This window comes from Macaca fascicularis, chromosome 11, assembly GCF_037993035.2.
Source record: "Macaca fascicularis isolate 582-1 chromosome 11, T2T-MFA8v1.1".
In the NCBI taxonomy this organism is placed as follows: Eukaryota; Metazoa; Chordata; class Mammalia; order Primates; family Cercopithecidae; genus Macaca; species Macaca fascicularis.
Genome location: NC_088385.1, coordinates 58,434,071 through 58,451,796, shown reverse-complemented (window position 1 = coordinate 58,451,796; position 17,726 = coordinate 58,434,071). Strand labels below are relative to the sequence as shown.

The window sequence follows — 17,726 nt, the reverse complement described above, 5'->3', positions numbered from 1 at the left end:
GAAAGAAATCATAGACAACACAAATAAATGGAAACACATCCCATGCTCATGGATGGGTAAAATCAATATTGTGAAAATGACCACACGGCCAAAAGCAATCTACAAATGCAATGCAATCCCCATCAAAATACCACCATCATTCTTCTCAGAATTAGAAAAAACAATTCTAAAATTCATATGGAACCAAAAAAGAACCCATATAGCCAAAGCAAGACTAAGCAAAAAGAACAAATCTGGAGGCATCATACTACCTGATTTCAAACTATACTATAAGGCCATAGTCACCAAAACAGTGTGGTACTGGTATAAAAACAGACACACAGACCAATGGAACAGAGTAGAGAACCCAGAAGTAAACCCAAATACTTATAGCCAACTGATCTTAGACAAAGGAAACAAAAACATAAAGTAGGGATTGTACATCCTTTTCAACAAATGGTGCTGGGATAATTGGCTAGCCACATGTAGGAGAATGAAACTGGATCCTCATCTCTCACCTTATACAAAAATCAACTCAAGATGGATTAAGGAATAAATCTAAAACCTGAAACTAGGCCGGGCGCGGTGGCTCAAGCCTGTAATCCCAGCACTTTGGGAGGCCGAGACGGGCGGATCATGAGGTCAGGAGATCGAGACCATCCTGGCTAACACGGTGAAACCCCGTCTCTACTAAAAAATACAAAAAACTAGCCGGGCGAGGTGGCGGGCGCCTGTAGTCCCAGCTACTCGGGAGGCTGAGGCAGGAGAATGGTCTAAACCCGGGAGGCGGAGCTTGCAGTGAGCTGAGATCTGGCCACTGCACCCCAGCCTGGGCGACAGAGCAAGACTCTGTCTCAAAAAAAAAAAACCAAACCTGAAACTATAAAAATTCTAGAAGATAACAATGAAAAACCCTTCTAGACATTGGCTTAGGCAAGGATTTCATGGCCAAGAACCCAAAAGCAAATGCAATAAAAACAAAGATAAATAGTTAGGACTTAATTAAACTAAAGAGCTTTTGCACAGCACAAGGAAGTCAGCAGAGTAAACAGACAACCCACAAGAGGAGAAAATCTTGACAATCTCTATATCTGACAAATGACTAATAACCAGAATCTACAATGAACTCAAACAAATCAGTAAGAAAAAAACAAACAATCTCATCAAAAAGTGAGCTAAGGACATGAATAGACAATTCTCAAAAGAAGATAAACAAATGACCAACAAATATATGAAAAAATGCTCAACACATCACTAATGATCAGGGAAATGCAAACCAAAACTACAATGCGATACCATCTTACTCCTGAAAGAATGGCCATAATCAAAAAATCAAAAAACAGTAGACGTTTGCGTGGATGCAGTGATCAGAGAACACTTCTGCACTGCTGGTGGGAATGTAAACTAGTATAGCCACTATGGAAAACAGGGTGGAGATTCTTTAAAGAACTAAAAGCAGAACTACCATTCGATCCAGCAATCCCACTACTGGGTATCTATTCAGAGGAAAAGAAGTCATTATACAAAAAAGATACTTGCACATGCATGTTTATAGCATCACAATTCACAATTGCAAAATTGTGGAACCAACCCAAATGCCCATCAATCAACAAATGGATAAAGAAACTGTGATTGACACATATATATATGTGTGTGTGTGTATATATATGTGTGTGCGTATATATATGTGTGTGTGTGTGTGTGTATATATATATATATATGATGGAATACTACTCAGCCATAAAAAGGAATGGATTAACAGCATTTGCAGTGACCTAGAAGAGACTGGAGACTATTACTGTAAGTAAAGTAACTCAGGAACGGAAAACCAAACATCGTGTGTTCTCACTGACATGTGGGAGCTAAGCTATGAGGATACAAAGGCATAAGAATGATACAATGGACTTTGGGGACGAAGGTGAAGGATAAAAGACTACAAATATGGTTGAGTGTGTACTGCTCAGGTGATGGGTACACCAAAATCTCACATATCACCACTAAAGAACTTACTCATGTAACCAAATACCACCTGTACCCCAATAACTTACAGGAAAAAAAAGAAAGCTATGACAATAGAATAGCTAATTGAGGAACATGAAAAACTCATATTTACCAAGAGAGGAACAACAGACACCTGGGCCTACTTGAGGGTGGACGTTAGGAGGAGGGTGAGGATCAAGAAAACACCCATCAGGTACTATGCTTATAACCTGGGTGACAAAATAATCTGTATGCTAAACCCCGGTGATACGTAATTTATCTATATGACAGACCTACACATGTACCCCCAAATCTAAAATAAAAGCTAACAACAACAACAACAAAAAATCTGGAGCCTGGTGCGGTGGCTCACGCCTATAATCCCAGCACTCTGGGAGGCCAAGGCGGGCGGATCACCTGAGGTCAGGAGTTCGAGACCAGCCTGACCAACATGGAGAAACTCCACCTCTACTAAAAAGCAAAAATACAAAATTAGCCAGGCGTGGTGGCACATGCCTGTAATCCCAGCTACTTGTGAGGCTGAGGCAGGAGAATTGCTTGAACCCAGGAGGCGTAGGTTGTGGTGAGCTGAGATCGTGCCATTGCACTCCAGCCTAGGCAACAAGAGTGAAACTCCGTCTCAAAAAGAAAAAAAAAATCATAAAACAAACAAACAAACAAAAAAACCTGGGAAAAAAAAGAGGCCGTGTGGTATTGAGGAAGGGGCAGACACACACACAGATTGATGGAACAGAACAGAGAGCCCAGAAATAAACCCACATAAATATAGGCAATTGACTTTTGACAAAAGTGCAAAATCAATTCAGGAGAAAGATAGTCTTTTCAACAACAATGGTGCTCAGTTAACTGCACATCTATTAGCAAAAAAAATAAAAATAAATCTAGGTCTAAATCTCATACCTAATACACAGATTAACTTGAATGGATTACAGATCTAAAGGTAAAATGCAAAACTACACAAAATTGTAACAGAAAACCAGGAATATCTTGAATTTGACAAAGAGTTCTTATATATGACATCAAAAGCACGATCCATAAATGAAAAAAAGTGACAAATCGGACTAAATCAAAATTTAAAACTTTAGCTCTACAAAAAACACTATTAAGAAAAGCTAAGCTAAACAGTAGGAGAAAATATGCCCATGTAAGTTATCTGATAAAAGATTTAGATCTCAAAAACAAATTTTTTAAAACAAAAATCTCAAAACTCATAGTAAGAATACAAACAATCCAATTTTTTTAAATGGGCCAAAGACTTCACCTCACGAAGGTACACAGAGAGCACGTGAAAAGATGTTAGACATCATTAGCCATTACAGAAATGCAAGCTGAAACCACAATGAGATACCACTACACACCTATTAGAATGGCTGAGATTAAAAAAAAAAAAATTAAACCTGACAATTCCAAGTGCTAATGAGGATATGGAGCACCTGAACTCGCATACGCTGCTGCACTCTCATACACTGCTGTTAGGAATGCGAAATGGTATAACCACTCTGAAAAACATTTTGGTAGTTTCTTATAAAGGTAAACATACACTTACTATATTACCCAGCAATCCTACTCTTCGGGATCAGCTTTGAGAAATATAAAGGCAGGGTCACACAAAAACCTGTACATGAATGTTTGCAGCAGCACTATTCATAATCACCAGAAACTGGACATATTCCAAATGTTCTCCAACAGATGAACAGGTTGACAAACTGTTATATACAATGTTATATGCAATGGAACAGTTATATGCACTACTACTCCGCAATAAAAAAGAACAATTGAAAAATATAACAACATGGTTAAATCTCCAAGGCATTATGCTTAGCAAAAGATGTCAGTCTCAAAGGGTTATATAGTGTAGTATGATTCTACTTTTATGACATTCTGGAAAAGGTAACACCACAGGAATGGAGAACCAATCAGGTTTCCAGGGGCTGGGGATTAGGGAAAGTTTGACTGCAAAGGGACAGCAGGAGGGAGTGTTTTGGGGTAATGGAACTGTTCTGTATCCTGATTGTGGCATGGTTACATGAATCTATACATGTGTAAAAATGCAGAACTGTACACCAAGATTTGTTTCAATTTTACTGTTTGTAAAATTTTTTAAATAATAAAAAATAAAACAAAACCTGTTTAAAATGTTAAAAGGGAAAAATGAAATACTATCTCGGGTAGATAAAGAAGAAAGAAAAAAAGGAAAATAATTTTTGCCATTCATGAGCTAGAACTTCAAAATCTTTTCAAAGATTAGTTTTATTGAGCTTATTCTTGTGAAGGAAGTAGTGCTTTATTTGGCTGTAGTATTCTAACAGGAATACTATGGAAATGTAGTATTTCCAACTAGGAAACAGTACCTGCTTGTCCCAGGGGCACTGTGTATTGGCCCAAAGCCAAACTAGAGAATGCGGGGTTTCTGGTCCCTATATTTTGGCCATAAAAACACCACATACCCTCTTGTCCAAAATCTGGACTAGCATCCATAATCTATTTTTTGTTTTATATTGATTGATTGATTGTGGTAAAATATACATAAAATTTACCATCTTAACCATTTTTTAAGTATACAGTATGTAACATTAAGTACCTGCATTGTGGTACAAGCATCATCACTATAAATCTCCAGAACAATCTCATTTTCTCAAGCTGCAACTCTGTAGTCCTTAACCAGTAGCTCTCCATTACCCGCCTCTCACAACCCTTGATAGCCACTATTCTACTTTCTGTCTGTGAATTTGACTATTCTAGGTACCTCACATATATAGAATCACACAATGTTTGGCCTTTTGTGTTACCAACTTTCTCAAATTTTTACCTTCACTTTATTTTTAATTGACACATAATAACTGTACATATTTATGGGGTACATAGTGATGTTTCAATTCATATAATATACAGTGATCAGATCAGGGTAATTAGCATATCCATAATCTCAAACATTTATCATTCCTTTGTTGAGCACCAATGCTCTGAACTCTACAGATCCACACTGGATTTTTCCTAACACTCCCAAAGTCAGCATTCAATTCCCACAAAAAAAAAATTCTTTCTAGGTTCTAGGATTAAACCATGGAAGGGAAAAAAAAAAAAAAAACTGGAAAGGCCTGACAACTCAACATCCATATAAACAGAAGCAGTGCCTATAAGGAGCTAATGGTTCTAGCATCCTGACTAGAAAAGAAACATACACACTCCTTCATCTCTGGGAATGAGTTTTTTTCCTTGAGATTTTGCAACAGACTGCATTGAGTATTAAACACATTGCTCTTTAAAAAAAAAAAAAAAAAAAAAAAACCACCTTTCTCTGAGCACCACCCTTGGCAAAGATAGGGCTCCAGGGTAGAGCCCAAGTGGGGCAGATAAGTCACATCCCCATTTGATTGCCGAGCCTCAGCACTGGAACCAGCAGGCAGCCTGTGGAGAAGTGCGAGGTGAAAGACAAGGCAACTAGCTAGGAACGAAGCACATCAGCCCCCAAGGGTCAGACTTTAATTTTAATCTAATTAAAATTAAAATGGAAAACACTCATATCTAATTAATAGCAAATCTTTGATATCCACTCATAACACAAAGATGAATTTATTTTCTTTGACCTACAAAGCTTTTGAGCAATTTCTAACGCCAGAAGTCTACCTTAAGATCCCAAAATAAGTCTTACCCCTGGGCACTTATGGGTGACATTTCCTGCATGAGTCAGAAAAAAAAAAAAAGGCCTCCTTAGGTAAGTGAAACATTCATATGATCACTGTACTTTGTTTCCCTACTACACTACTTAATCATTCAGTCTATGCACTTAGTAAAACCTTTCTTGGGTTTTACACAACCCTCTCCTGCATTTCTAGAGACAAGGAAGAAGAAATCACACAAACAAAAAGATGGTTAAGAAATAATAAAAATCTATAGGTCTACTAAAATATTACTTGCATGAGAACATCCAGATTAATAAAACAGATTGCTGTCATTCAGTTAAGTGGTCTTTATGGACTTTCCTCATCCCAGGCTACCTTAAGAATGCCTTTCCAAGAGGCTATTGTATAACAGTTCTTAATTACTGTTACTTTGAGCATTCAAACTAGGAGAAAGGTATGCACTTATAATGGGATTGCACAGAGAATCTCCTAATAGAATTACTGTAAGGGTGCTTTACACCCCTAAATAGAGTGCTAAATTTATTAACATCTTGTACATGAACTGTGCCTGCTCCACTGGTTCCCCAGCAAACCATGGGGACTTCTGCCAAATGTCTGAGTGCAAACTGTGGTAAATGTGATGGACTTTGCAAGAACTCAGTAACTTTTGTGGTAAGAAGAAAATAATTTTAACAAATTAAATGAGATTTTTAAATTGCATTAAATTTCTGATTTTTTTTTTCTTGGTGTATTCTGTTATTTTGATGTCCATGTTCTGACAATCCAATAACCCTTTATTTTTTCTTATTCGAAGATCATTTCTGAGGAAAAAGGGCAGTAGCAGAACCCAAGCTCCCTGAGCTCCACCTTTGCTCTAAGTTACCACTGTATACTGAAGTTGTACGTTAGGGCCCTCTGGTCACCGTCTTGTACCCCAGCTATACCAAGATCATGTAAGTCAAGTCTGACATTTTTCATCGATAGCCTAAGATTCAGTACCTGAAACAGAATGCAACATCACTGGCTCATAAGGCCTTTTCTTTCCCTCTGCTTTCACCTACTAGAATTCTTTCAGTTACTAACTTTAACTCAGCCTGCAATTTCAAATACTATGGCTGTCATGAAGTACATGGAATATAAACAAATGATCAAAAAATGAAATATACTGAGTTTTGGTAAGGACAGAAGAGTCATTTACCAAGTCTATAAAAAGGTACAGAATTCTTGTTCCTTTATCCTCCAAACTGAAGGTTAGTTGAGAATGCCAAGGAAAATGACAAGTTAAGTGTCTATGAATGGACAGACTGTAAAACTCCAAAACAAGGGTAGAGACCCACAAACAAAGATTCAATCATCTTTATCAGTGAGAGCTTAGATAATAAAGTTCAGAAGATTCAGGTTTTCCTACAAGAAATAACATTAAAAGCTTAAGAAAACCCTCTGCAGAGAAACAATTAGAAAATTAGAAATAAAGAGAGCTTGTTAACCAAAATGCTATGGATCAGACTACCATGTATTACAGAACATACTTCCCCAGATTTTCAAAATAGGAGATTCTCTATCTCTAATCTTCAAAATAAAATAAAATAATCTTTATTCCCTCTCCCTTTCTTCCATGTAAAGTCATTCACTGAGTTCTACTGAGTGAGTCTTCCTATAAACTATTTCTTACATTAGAAAAATGTTAAACACACACAGTTACACACAGTTCTGCTGAGTCTTCCTATAAACTATTTCTTACATTAGAAAAAATGTTAAACATACACATCCATGTAACACACATATACAAAGTTATATTTACTTTCCTTCCTTCCCATCCTTATCACCACTACACTACTCCAATCCTTCATCACTACACAGCTGGGACAAATCAAAGAGCCAACTAAGTAGATGTCTATTCCTTGCTCTACTCCATCCAATTAGACTGCTGCCCAGTATTCCTAAAACACAACAGCATAGCTTCGATCATCTGTCACTCTATACTCTCAAAATTCTACATTCTCCATGTCATGAATGAAACTTCAAAAAGTCGTTAATATTTGGTTAACTCTATCCTATCTTTGCAGGCTTATCTGCCACAAGGAGATTCTCACTGCTCCCCCAAAACACTTTGTACATTCTTGCCTTCTCACTTTGGCTCACACTGTTCTACCCAGCCATTCTGTAAAGCCCAGCTCAAATCATGCTTCTTCCATCAACCTGTCTCTAATCATACCAGCTTGAAATGCTCTCTCTTTCCTAAAAAAAATCAATTTATTAACTATACCATTTATTTAGCAATAAATCCTTTTCAACTTTTTAATCATCAACCATTGTGAAAATCTTTTCTTATTTAATATTTTGTTTATGACTTATTTCACAAAATAAATAAGTTCCTAGAACATAATGTCTATCTATCTTTTACATATCCCATAGTTGCTACTTGCTAAATATTTGTTGACTGATGTGGTCAAGACAGGTGATTTAGAGTTCACTCACAGACAGCAATGAACCAATAGTTCTCAAGGCTATGTCTCCCCCTGCACTTTTATTTTTAACAGATAATTCTATAAGGAAAACTCTAAAAGCAATGTAGGTTAGTAGGAAAGGCTGCTTCAGCCCAAACAAACTTTGTACATTAAATAAGCCAAGAAATTAGAATATAAATTTTAGTAAGAAAAATAAAACAGAGGGATCATGTATTTCTTAAGGAAAAGGGGTAATTAATTGATCTAAGATGATCTAAAATGAGAGTCCAAATCCCCAAATTATTTTAAGTCTTCCTTAAAAGACAATGGAAATAACTGTGTGAGGAGCAGGGGGAGATAATACGTATATGTGTATGTATGCATGCAGGAAGCATTACAAGAGAAATTAGTAACAGTAACTGCTATTATGGAGTGCATACTGCATGACTAGGAGACAGTAAAAGAAGACTTAACTTCGAACTTTTTGATTTTTGAATTCTGTGCCTCTGTTAAATATTCAAACAAATATTTCAAGACATAGAATGGAAGAGAAACTGTCAACAGAGCCTTCTGAGAAAATGTTTTTATATTATGTGACTAAAAATCAAGAGGAAATGAAAGAAACGTTTAAGAATATTACTACATTTTTTTCCATAAAGCAAGAAAATATTATCCAGTTTTCTCAATGCAGAGATCAGATAAAGAAAGCAATTTGCAGCAAAGTTCTAGCAGAGCTAAGGATAAAATGAAACTAAACAACAACAAAAACCACCTTCCTAAGGTTCTGTGCCCTGTCCAGCACATGAGAATATGGTTCAGTAACATGGAGGTGTACCCAAAAGAATTGTCAGAGGGGAGTGAATACCTACTCTTAAAATATGAGCAGTTCCCCACGTTCACACCCAAATCCCCTTGCCCATTTTCACTCTGTCATTCACCTTCTTTTGCTTTCTCCCTATGATGATTCGTCACACTCCAAACACTTTCTTCCCTCCCTATTACAATACTCATCTTAAAAAATGACTAATTATCTTCAAGACATCTTTCCTACAAACAAGGCATTATGCCTCTTTATAGTATTCACCAAATCATAGGAAATCCAATTGAGAAGTCTGTAGCAAATGTGATTTCTGGGTATTCTGACCTCTGAGAATGCCCTACCAGTCTCATTTGCAACCTGCTTGATTTATTTTTTTTTCTGCAATTTAATAATGCATCAATTTTTGTTATTTAAAAGCATTCAGCTTCCTGCTAAGATAAAAAGACAGTAGTGAATGTAACACAAAAGCTTGTTGCCTTATCCTTAATTGAGGAATTAATCCTGAAACAAGGAGCTAAATATATAATAAATTAAACCCTACTTGTTTACAGGGTTGTTGCTCAGTAAAATGAAAGAAAAATGCTATTTACACCAGCTTGCAGTGGGCATTAAACTTTTAGAGGCTCGGCCTTCAACTGTCTATACTATTAAAATAAACAGAGAAGAATAGATCAAATATGAGGTGCTTTTTCATTGACGAAGTAGTTGCCATCTCTTCCTTTATCAATCATTATCTAAAAAGTAAAAGTAACATTTTAATTTTGGCTTTTTCTCCCTTCCAAAGTTCACGCTGGTAGAAATGCTAATGATGAGTTAAGTGCTCATAATGGAGGAAAAAGGAGAAAAATAAATAACTGTGTAATTCACCGGCTTGATGATCCATCCCTGGATAAGTAAGCATCCACATTTCTCTAACATTCCTACTCCCCAGGAACCCAAAAAAAACTATAACACAAAAACTGCACTAATCAGCTGAATATGAAAGGAGCCTGTGAATGTGCCTTTTGAGGGAGTTCATTGCTTTCCACTTCCAGATCCTGGGACACGCCCAGTGAACACAGGATGCCTACCATCAATAGAGAATATAAAGTGATCCAAATCTCTCCATTGCCTATTTTAGTCAACCCACCCCAATCAACTCCTTCCAGGATCAAGAGAGCTTCAGTACCAAACTAAAAGTACCTCTCAGACTCTCAGGCTTCTGGCTGTTATTTCATTCTATTCTCCTCAGTATGATACATCTCCATATACCCAAGGAAAATCTTAACTGTTATCCTCTTTTACCTTTGTAGTACTTCTAGCCTAAAGTCCTCCCAGAACTTCTTTGGCCCCAACTTGCTGCCCGCACCCATCACCAATCCCCAGCATATTCTGTTCTCTGAGTCTCACACCAGTTTCAGCCTTGCATAAGCAAAGAAGTCCAGGTAACAGTGGTCATAATTCCCTACAGTCCTGGTTACAACCTAGGTTGGCAATGGGAGAGCTTTCATGAATAGCCAACTATATGTGTTTACATGAAAGAGACACAGAGAAAGATAAGCAGACACCAAGATATGACCTTTTTAAAAGTAGCTAGGATAGCTGCAGAAGGAACAGAAGAGTGTTACTTCAGCGCCTCCTGTTTTCATCCATATTCTACTTACTGATACATCTTCTGTTAATTTCCCCTCATCCTTCCTGCTTCCAAAATGCTTTCCTTCAAAGGCACTTTTGCCCTCCCTCTGTCTATCCCAGAATCTTTCATTATGCCCACTCACTGAGATATGTTTAGCTACCTAGGTTAATGAAAATTTCTTAAAATAAAACTAAAATTGTTCACATTACTTGGTTATATGAACATCAGAATATAACACCATTTAGTAGAAAAAAGTCATTAAACATGAGTCGACCAACCTAGGTACCAGTCTCCACTACACCAGGTAGATAGTCCTTAGCCTGGACAACTTCCTTCCTTAAGCTCTTCGATACTCAGTTTCTTCAGCTATAAAGTGGGTAGGATATTTGCCTTACCTCCTTCTCAATCGACTGATAGAAGGGTTTTGAAAGTTTTTATAAATAGACAAACACAGAGTAACATTTACCAAAGGTGGCAGGTCACCTATGAGACCCATACAAATAAAGCAGTTCAAAGACTATACAGTGGGGAAACGTAAAATGGTGCTGAAGACAAAACCAACTCCAAACACGTATAATCACTGACCACAATGTAAAAATCCAGCTCAAGTCAGCATAAGGCAGGCCTCAGCCTTTGAGTCCCTTTCACCTTCAGATCCCAGGCTACAGCTAAAAACAGCCCAGCTGCCTGCCAGCTGGAGAGTGCCAAAGCATTCCTTTTGGGTAGAGAGTCCTATTCTACTGTAGTTTGGGAATGGACAACGCAAAAGTTACTTTGGTAACCACATTTGCACTGTGTTGGTGGAAGCCAGCAGAGCAATTGTGCAGTAAAACTTTTCTTAGCAATGTCCATCCAAGTTAGGGTACCTACGGGTTCCATCCTCTATGCCAGACTGAAGATAAAGCAACCGTCTGCTTTTCAGACTACTGAAATTCAATACAGTACATATATACCATGTCAAATACATATATAAATACACATTAAGCAGCCAAATCCCTAGAGGAAAAGGGGCTAATATATATTAAGCACTACGTGTCAGAAACCATAAGGAAACAGAGATTTCATTTAATCCCCACAAATACCCTGCAACGTAGGTATTATTATTCCCACTTTTATAGATAGGAACACTGAAGCTCCAATAGATTAAATAACTTGCCCAAGGTAACAAAGCTAATACGTAGCAGAGTCAGGATTTGAATCCAGTTCTGTCTGATTCCAAAGCCCATACTGCTTCTGACATTTTCTTCTCAATGGTGTAACTATAGCAACCTTCTTGCATTTTCATTTCACCTTAATCTCTAACATAGTACTTAAATACATGTCCTGGCTGTGTCTCTATTAACTTCACAAAGGGATAATTTTTCCAGAAACCTTCTTTGTCTTTTCTTTGCCTGCATTTACTTCCCATTCTTGCACAAACTATTCTTTTTTAGGTTAAATCACTGGGCTGGCCCTAACAGACTGCCACACATTTCAGCAATTAATAAACTTATAGAGTAAAAGTTCTGTTTCCTTCGACACTTTAATAGCCACAGTTTTTGAGCACAGTATTACTTTTCAAGCTGGTGCTCACCAGCTTAGAGAGGCATTGTACTAGTGTTCAGCACAGTGCCTTATACATAGTAGGTGCGGAGTGAGACTATTTGTTGATTCATTGACTAAGAAAAGGTTTATTTTTTCCTCAGTTAATGTGCTAAATACAAAAAAAGAGACTTTATAGAAGTCCAATTCTATGAGTGAATTCTTTCACATTAAAGTTTTTTTGGAACATTTCTAAAGGATTAAGAAAAAGGTAAATTGAAATACAACAATCTGTTTAAGTCCCTAAATGACTAGCTAGTGAACTATAAAATTAAGAGCTTAAAGGGCTCAGTTTTAAAATACTGTCATTCTGGATAACTTTACAAGTGCTTCTTTCCCTCTCTATGGGAAATAAAAAAGACTGGAAAAACATAATAAAACACAGATAATTGTTTTGCTTATGGTAGAAGCAAAGATGGTAAGGATGGTAAAACTAGGGACGACTTTTTCCCTCTGTTTTTACATATATTAAAATTTTTCTGCAATAAGTATGTATTTTTATAATTATGGTAACTGATCTCACTCTGGATAAACTTTGGATTTTTGTTGTTGTTGTTGTTGTTGTTGAGACGGAGTCTCGCTCTGTCGCCCAGGCTGGAGTGCAGTGGCCGGATCTCAGCTCACTGCAAGCTCCGCCTCCCGGGTTTACGCCATTCTCCTGCCTCAGCCTCCCAAGTAGCTGGGACTACAGGTGCCCGCCACCTCGCCCGGCTAGTTTTTTGTATTTTTTTTTTTAGTAGAGACGGGGTTTCACTGTGTTAGCCAGGACGGTCTTGATCTCCTGACCTCGTGATCCGCCCGTCTCGGCCTCCCAAAGCGCTGGGATTACAGGCTTGAGCCACCGCGCCCGGCCTTAAACTTTGGATTTTTAACACTTTATAGTATAGCTTTATTGTCCTTAAATATAATCCATAGGAATTGAATATTCATTAATTCAAGCATGTGCCTTCTAGAACAATTTGTTACATAATACCAGCACATTAAAGATAATTATTTTTCTTTCCATTCACAGAATGTTTTTCTTGCTTTAGGTGGACATGTCTCTATTTTTGCATTCTTTTCAACTAAGTGCACGTTTCTTGTACATTCTCTACAGAACAATAATTCTCAATCTTTTCCTGGAAACAAGCACAAGAATGGCATTTGCCCTGATATAGCCCCAATTTATGTGTCTTTCAACTTTATGTATATTACCTTTTCAATGAGATTAAAATACTTTGATCACAGTGGAATCCAAATGGAATGAGCTACGTTATGTGGCAGTAAGTTCCCTACCAATGGATGTATTCAAAGCAAAGATCTCCCATAAAGGAGATTCCTGTATTGGATGGGAGGTGGTACCAAGTGAATTGTATGGCCTCCTTCCTATTTTATGATTTTAAAATAGTTTTTTGGACAAATCTACTTTAGTAATACCTCTGCTGTGTCAAGTGCCTTGCCCAGTTCACTATTCAAATCAACCCACAGAAGATGCTCTTCTGATCCAATTTAATTTAGTCAGCTATCGGATTACTTCTTGTGGAGACCAAGAATATTAACAGTTGCTTGCTATTTGAAATGACTGAAGTGTGCTGAAATAATGCAGTCAGCAAAATGTCACTATGGCTTACATATGGATCTGTTGCAGCCTGTAAAACATTGTCTCCATGAGGGACAGCCAAAATGAAGAGCTATGTGGGAGTAATAAAATATGATAACTAGGCCTTCAACCTCAAGTACAAACCCAGCTGCGCATGTACATACACATCCATGGGAAAGTCTGCTGATAATAAAAAGCAAAGAAAAACCCAATCATGTCCAGCGTGTGTGCACTTCGCCGCAGGACTGGTCGGGGAACTGTCCTTTCAGCACCACAGCAAGAAACCCGAGTACAAGCCTAAACAGAGGCAACCCAAAGCTGGACCAGGAGAAAAATTTGTTAAGGGTCCTACAAGGAAAACAACAGCAACCAGATGGTTGTTTTTAAGGATGCTGTATTCCACTTGATTATCCTTTATTAATTGAAAACAAAATCCTCAAAGGATTTTGATAAAAGTTTACAAAACCCCAAATGAAAACCAAAGCTGCTCAAACTGAAGCCAAGAAACCAGTAACTGACCTGCACCATTATGAACTGCTTTGCAATACCCACCACAAGCTCTACTCAGAAACACAACACATTTACATATACCCTGAATCAGATGTTCGGAGAACACGGAACATGCTTGCAGCCCTCTCCAGGGAGAACCTCAATTTCTAGGACAGGGAATGCGTGCTGAACACCAAAGGATCACTACCCACAACCACCACCCCACCAACCAGCAACCAAATCCTCTTTCAGGGAGAAATGAAGGCCTTATGGGTCATGAGTTCCAAAGAAAAATGCTGCAGTATTTCAAGAACCAGGTTACATGTAATGTGCTACAAAGCTTTCAGCATTTTAAGTCTGATTCCCCCAAGATTCCTACCAGGATGATACCGTGTGGTAATGTTATCCAGCCATTTGCATTACAAATAAAAAAAATTTTTTTTTTGAGAAAAAAGCACAATATCCCCCCCGCCATATCTTCTAATGCACGTGGAGAAAAGAGAAGTGCAGAGGGATTTTGAGATAGTGAAAAACCTACCACACCCGATATCTCCATTGGAAAGCTAAAACATCCCCCAGCCCTAACACACTGCTACCTCTCTCTAAAGGCTCTCCAGGTTCAAACTTGAGAAAACAGTTATAAAAAGCACTCTCCCCCTTTACCCCCAAAGCCCCCACCCACACTTCCTGCTTCCATCCCTGATTCTCCGGAGCCCACTGTGCATGAAAAGCAGTTTTCCTTGTGTGGCAGAGCTTGCTCCATGCTAATTATTTCTCCCTCCCCCTGAATTTAGCCAGATGCAATCCAAAGTTTCTTCTACCCTCCCCCCAAACAGATGACATCCATTTATTATGAACGCTGATGCAGAATCTTGGAATCTCCGCACATAAAATGTATTCCCCCATGCTTCAAAAACTGCAGTGTAAGTGAGGAAGAGGGCATAGGGTGGAGTAGTTGGATGCAATGCATGGTTTGAAGAATCCTATTTATCGGGCTGAAAAATGGTTCCCATTCCATCCCAATTCGAAGCTGGGGCCCCTGAAAGGGTCTGACAGTCCTGGCTAACCCCGGGAAAGTTAGCCAAGTCTCCACTGGTGGTTGCTGCTGGCAACGGAAGGGATGGAGCTGAGCTCTCAGGAGAAATTGCAGAGGCTTTGCGGTGCCCTAAGGTACCAAGTGAGAACTAGAAAGGAGGGTCCAAGCCCACGGAGCTGGGCAAACAGTCCTGTACCCCAACGCTAACAAGAAGCCAAGGGTGCTGCTGCTGATGGTAAGGTGGGGGAGGGAGAGGAGAGGAACAAGCTCTGCATCGGGTGGCATAGGGGTGGGGGTGGGGGTGGGATGGGGGAAGGCGATATTCTCAAAGTGATGTGCTTCCAAATGCAGGGATCCTAGCCTGCCGAGGAAGGTCCCGGGAGCCCCCATCACAATCCCAGAGCACCCTGTTGGGAGGGGGACGAATGCATCCGAGTAAAGGACAGAGGGAGTCGGGAGCGCTGGCTGCCGGAAGAACCCAGGAGCCCTTGGCTTCTGCAGTTTTTAGCAATGTGAAGCCGGGTGAGGGAGAAGGATGCAGTAAGACATGGGGGAGGGGTAGAGCTGAGGGGCAGCTGTAGGAAGATCCCGACAGCGCTGCCCTTCCCAGTGCAAGCCTGCTAGGGGCCCCAACTCTGCCCCGGCACTGGGGGAGGGGTGGGGGGCTGCACCGCGGAAGGGGCACCAAGGACAGGCCGTGTCCCTCACTGTAGCCGAGACGGAGAGAGCAGGGTGTCCGGGGTGGGGACTGGTGGTCCTCAGTTGTCCTAAGAGACCCCCGGTACACACGGTAGAAGGAAGCAAGACTTCCAAACACCCGTCCAAAACAAGGAGAGCAGAACCCCAGCTCCACGGCCCGTCAAGCCCCGCCGCGCACTCTGCGGCAAAGCCCCTGACTGGAGATGGGCGAGCCCCGCTCAAGGGTCCCGAGGTGAGAAGGGAAACCCGGAGGACAGGAAGCAGCGCCAGGGCGGGGGCTCTGGGGCGACTTACGGCAGCGGCGGCGGCGAGGGAGGCAGCGGCGGCCCTAACGCGGGGCCCGGGAGGCGCGGCCGGACTGCAAAGGTGCCGAGGCTGCGGCGGGCGGGACTGCGGTGGGCGCCATCTTGGAGCGCTCCCCGCGCCCGCCCCCCGCGCCGCCCGACTCCTTGCATAATTGATGACTCGCTCCCGCCGCGCGCCACCGCGCGCGCGCCCCGCTCGCCGGGCCCCCCGCCCGCCCCGCCCCCGCGCCGACCCCTCCGCGCGCTCCCCCTGCCCGGGCCGGCCCCCGCCCGCACGCGCCACCGCCCCCGCCCCCGCCCCCGCCCCCGCCCCCGCCCCCGCCCCCGTGCTTCGCGCCCGCCCGCCCGCGCCCCCGCGGCCCACCTACCCCTGCAGGGCGCGCCCGCTCGCCCGCTCGCCCGCAGCGCGCCGCCCGCCCGCTGGCTCTCAGGCCCGCGTCCCCGCGCCGCCGGGAGCTGATCAGGGGCAAGAGGGAGCAGGGCGCCGGCAGGGGGCGCCGCCCGGGAGCGCCAGCGAGCGTCCCCGGGTCCGCCTCCGCGACACCCCCGCGGAGCCGCCGGGAGGGGCCGCGGGCTGAGGGCCGGGACCCGCCGCGAGACGCCGGCTGGCTCCCGGCCAGCGCCGGGCTTCAAGACCCGAAAGCTGTCGTGGTGACTCGCGTGCTCCGTGGCCCACGTCAGTGCCAAGTCTTACCTTTCTCCTGCCCCGCAGCAGTGCCGCTCTCAGTGAAGTTTCTGACATCCAAAAGCACAGGGAACTCAATTTACAGGATCTTGGGCCCACTGAAAAAATCAAGTCAATCAGCGGCAGGTGGAGGCTCGTGTTTCAGCCCACAGGGACCTATTGCTAGGAGCGGGGAGGCGCTGCCTCCCTGACAGCCCCCAGGCCACCTCAGTCTTTCCGATCCTCAGTCTGTCCATCTATAAAGTAGGCATGAGCGTTTCAACCACTCACTCCACCCTCACTCCAGAATCTAGGTAAGGAGTGCCAGAGCTCTTGGCACTTTACTGTGCTTCTCCTCTACTTAATATTTTCCTACCACCAATCACAAGAGGGAAAGAGGGTGTAACAACCTCTCCAGACCTCAATGTTCTCGTCTGTAAAAGGAAACAATCACAGTAGCAACCTGATAAACTTCTTGTTTGTATTAACGGGGAGAATGCACTTCACACATTGCTAACACAGCCTGGCACACGGTATGCTTATCACATAATGTGCCCTCTACAATACATTTAAAATTAGCTTTACTGGAGTATATTTGCATGTGTTTAGATTGTACAATTTTGACATATGTGTACATTCATGAAACCATCACCACCAAGGTAATGAACACACCCATCACCTCCAAAAATTTCTCCGTGTGCTTCTTTGTAATCACTCCCTGCATCGCTCGCCCCCACACACCCTCTCCAGGCAACCACTGATCTTCTTTCTATTACTGTACATTGGTTTGCATTTTCCGGAATTTTAAATAAATGGAATCATACAGTACAAACTCTCTTTTTTGTATGGCTTCTTCCACTCGGCATAATCGTTTTGAGATTATTCAGT

At 41.4% G+C, this 17,726-nt stretch overlaps 1 protein-coding gene across 15 annotated transcripts in view; it reads right to left on the bottom strand.

The window, feature by feature from the left end:
• Positions 1-17,154, bottom strand: part of SCN8A (sodium voltage-gated channel alpha subunit 8) — a 211,021-nt gene extending 193,867 nt beyond the window's left edge. For 13 of the 15 annotated variants that reach the window (XR_012420258.1, XM_065524217.2, XM_065524215.2 and 10 more), the window contains exon 1: positions 16,164-16,290. The gene's annotated coding sequence lies outside the window, so the exon portion shown is untranslated. Of the gene's footprint in view, positions 1-16,163; positions 16,291-16,542; positions 16,643-16,868 lie in introns of those variants that run through there. The other 2 variants (XM_065524218.2, XM_065524216.2) reach the window with 2 other exon arrangements.
• Between the last annotated feature and the right edge of the window lie 572 nt (positions 17,155-17,726).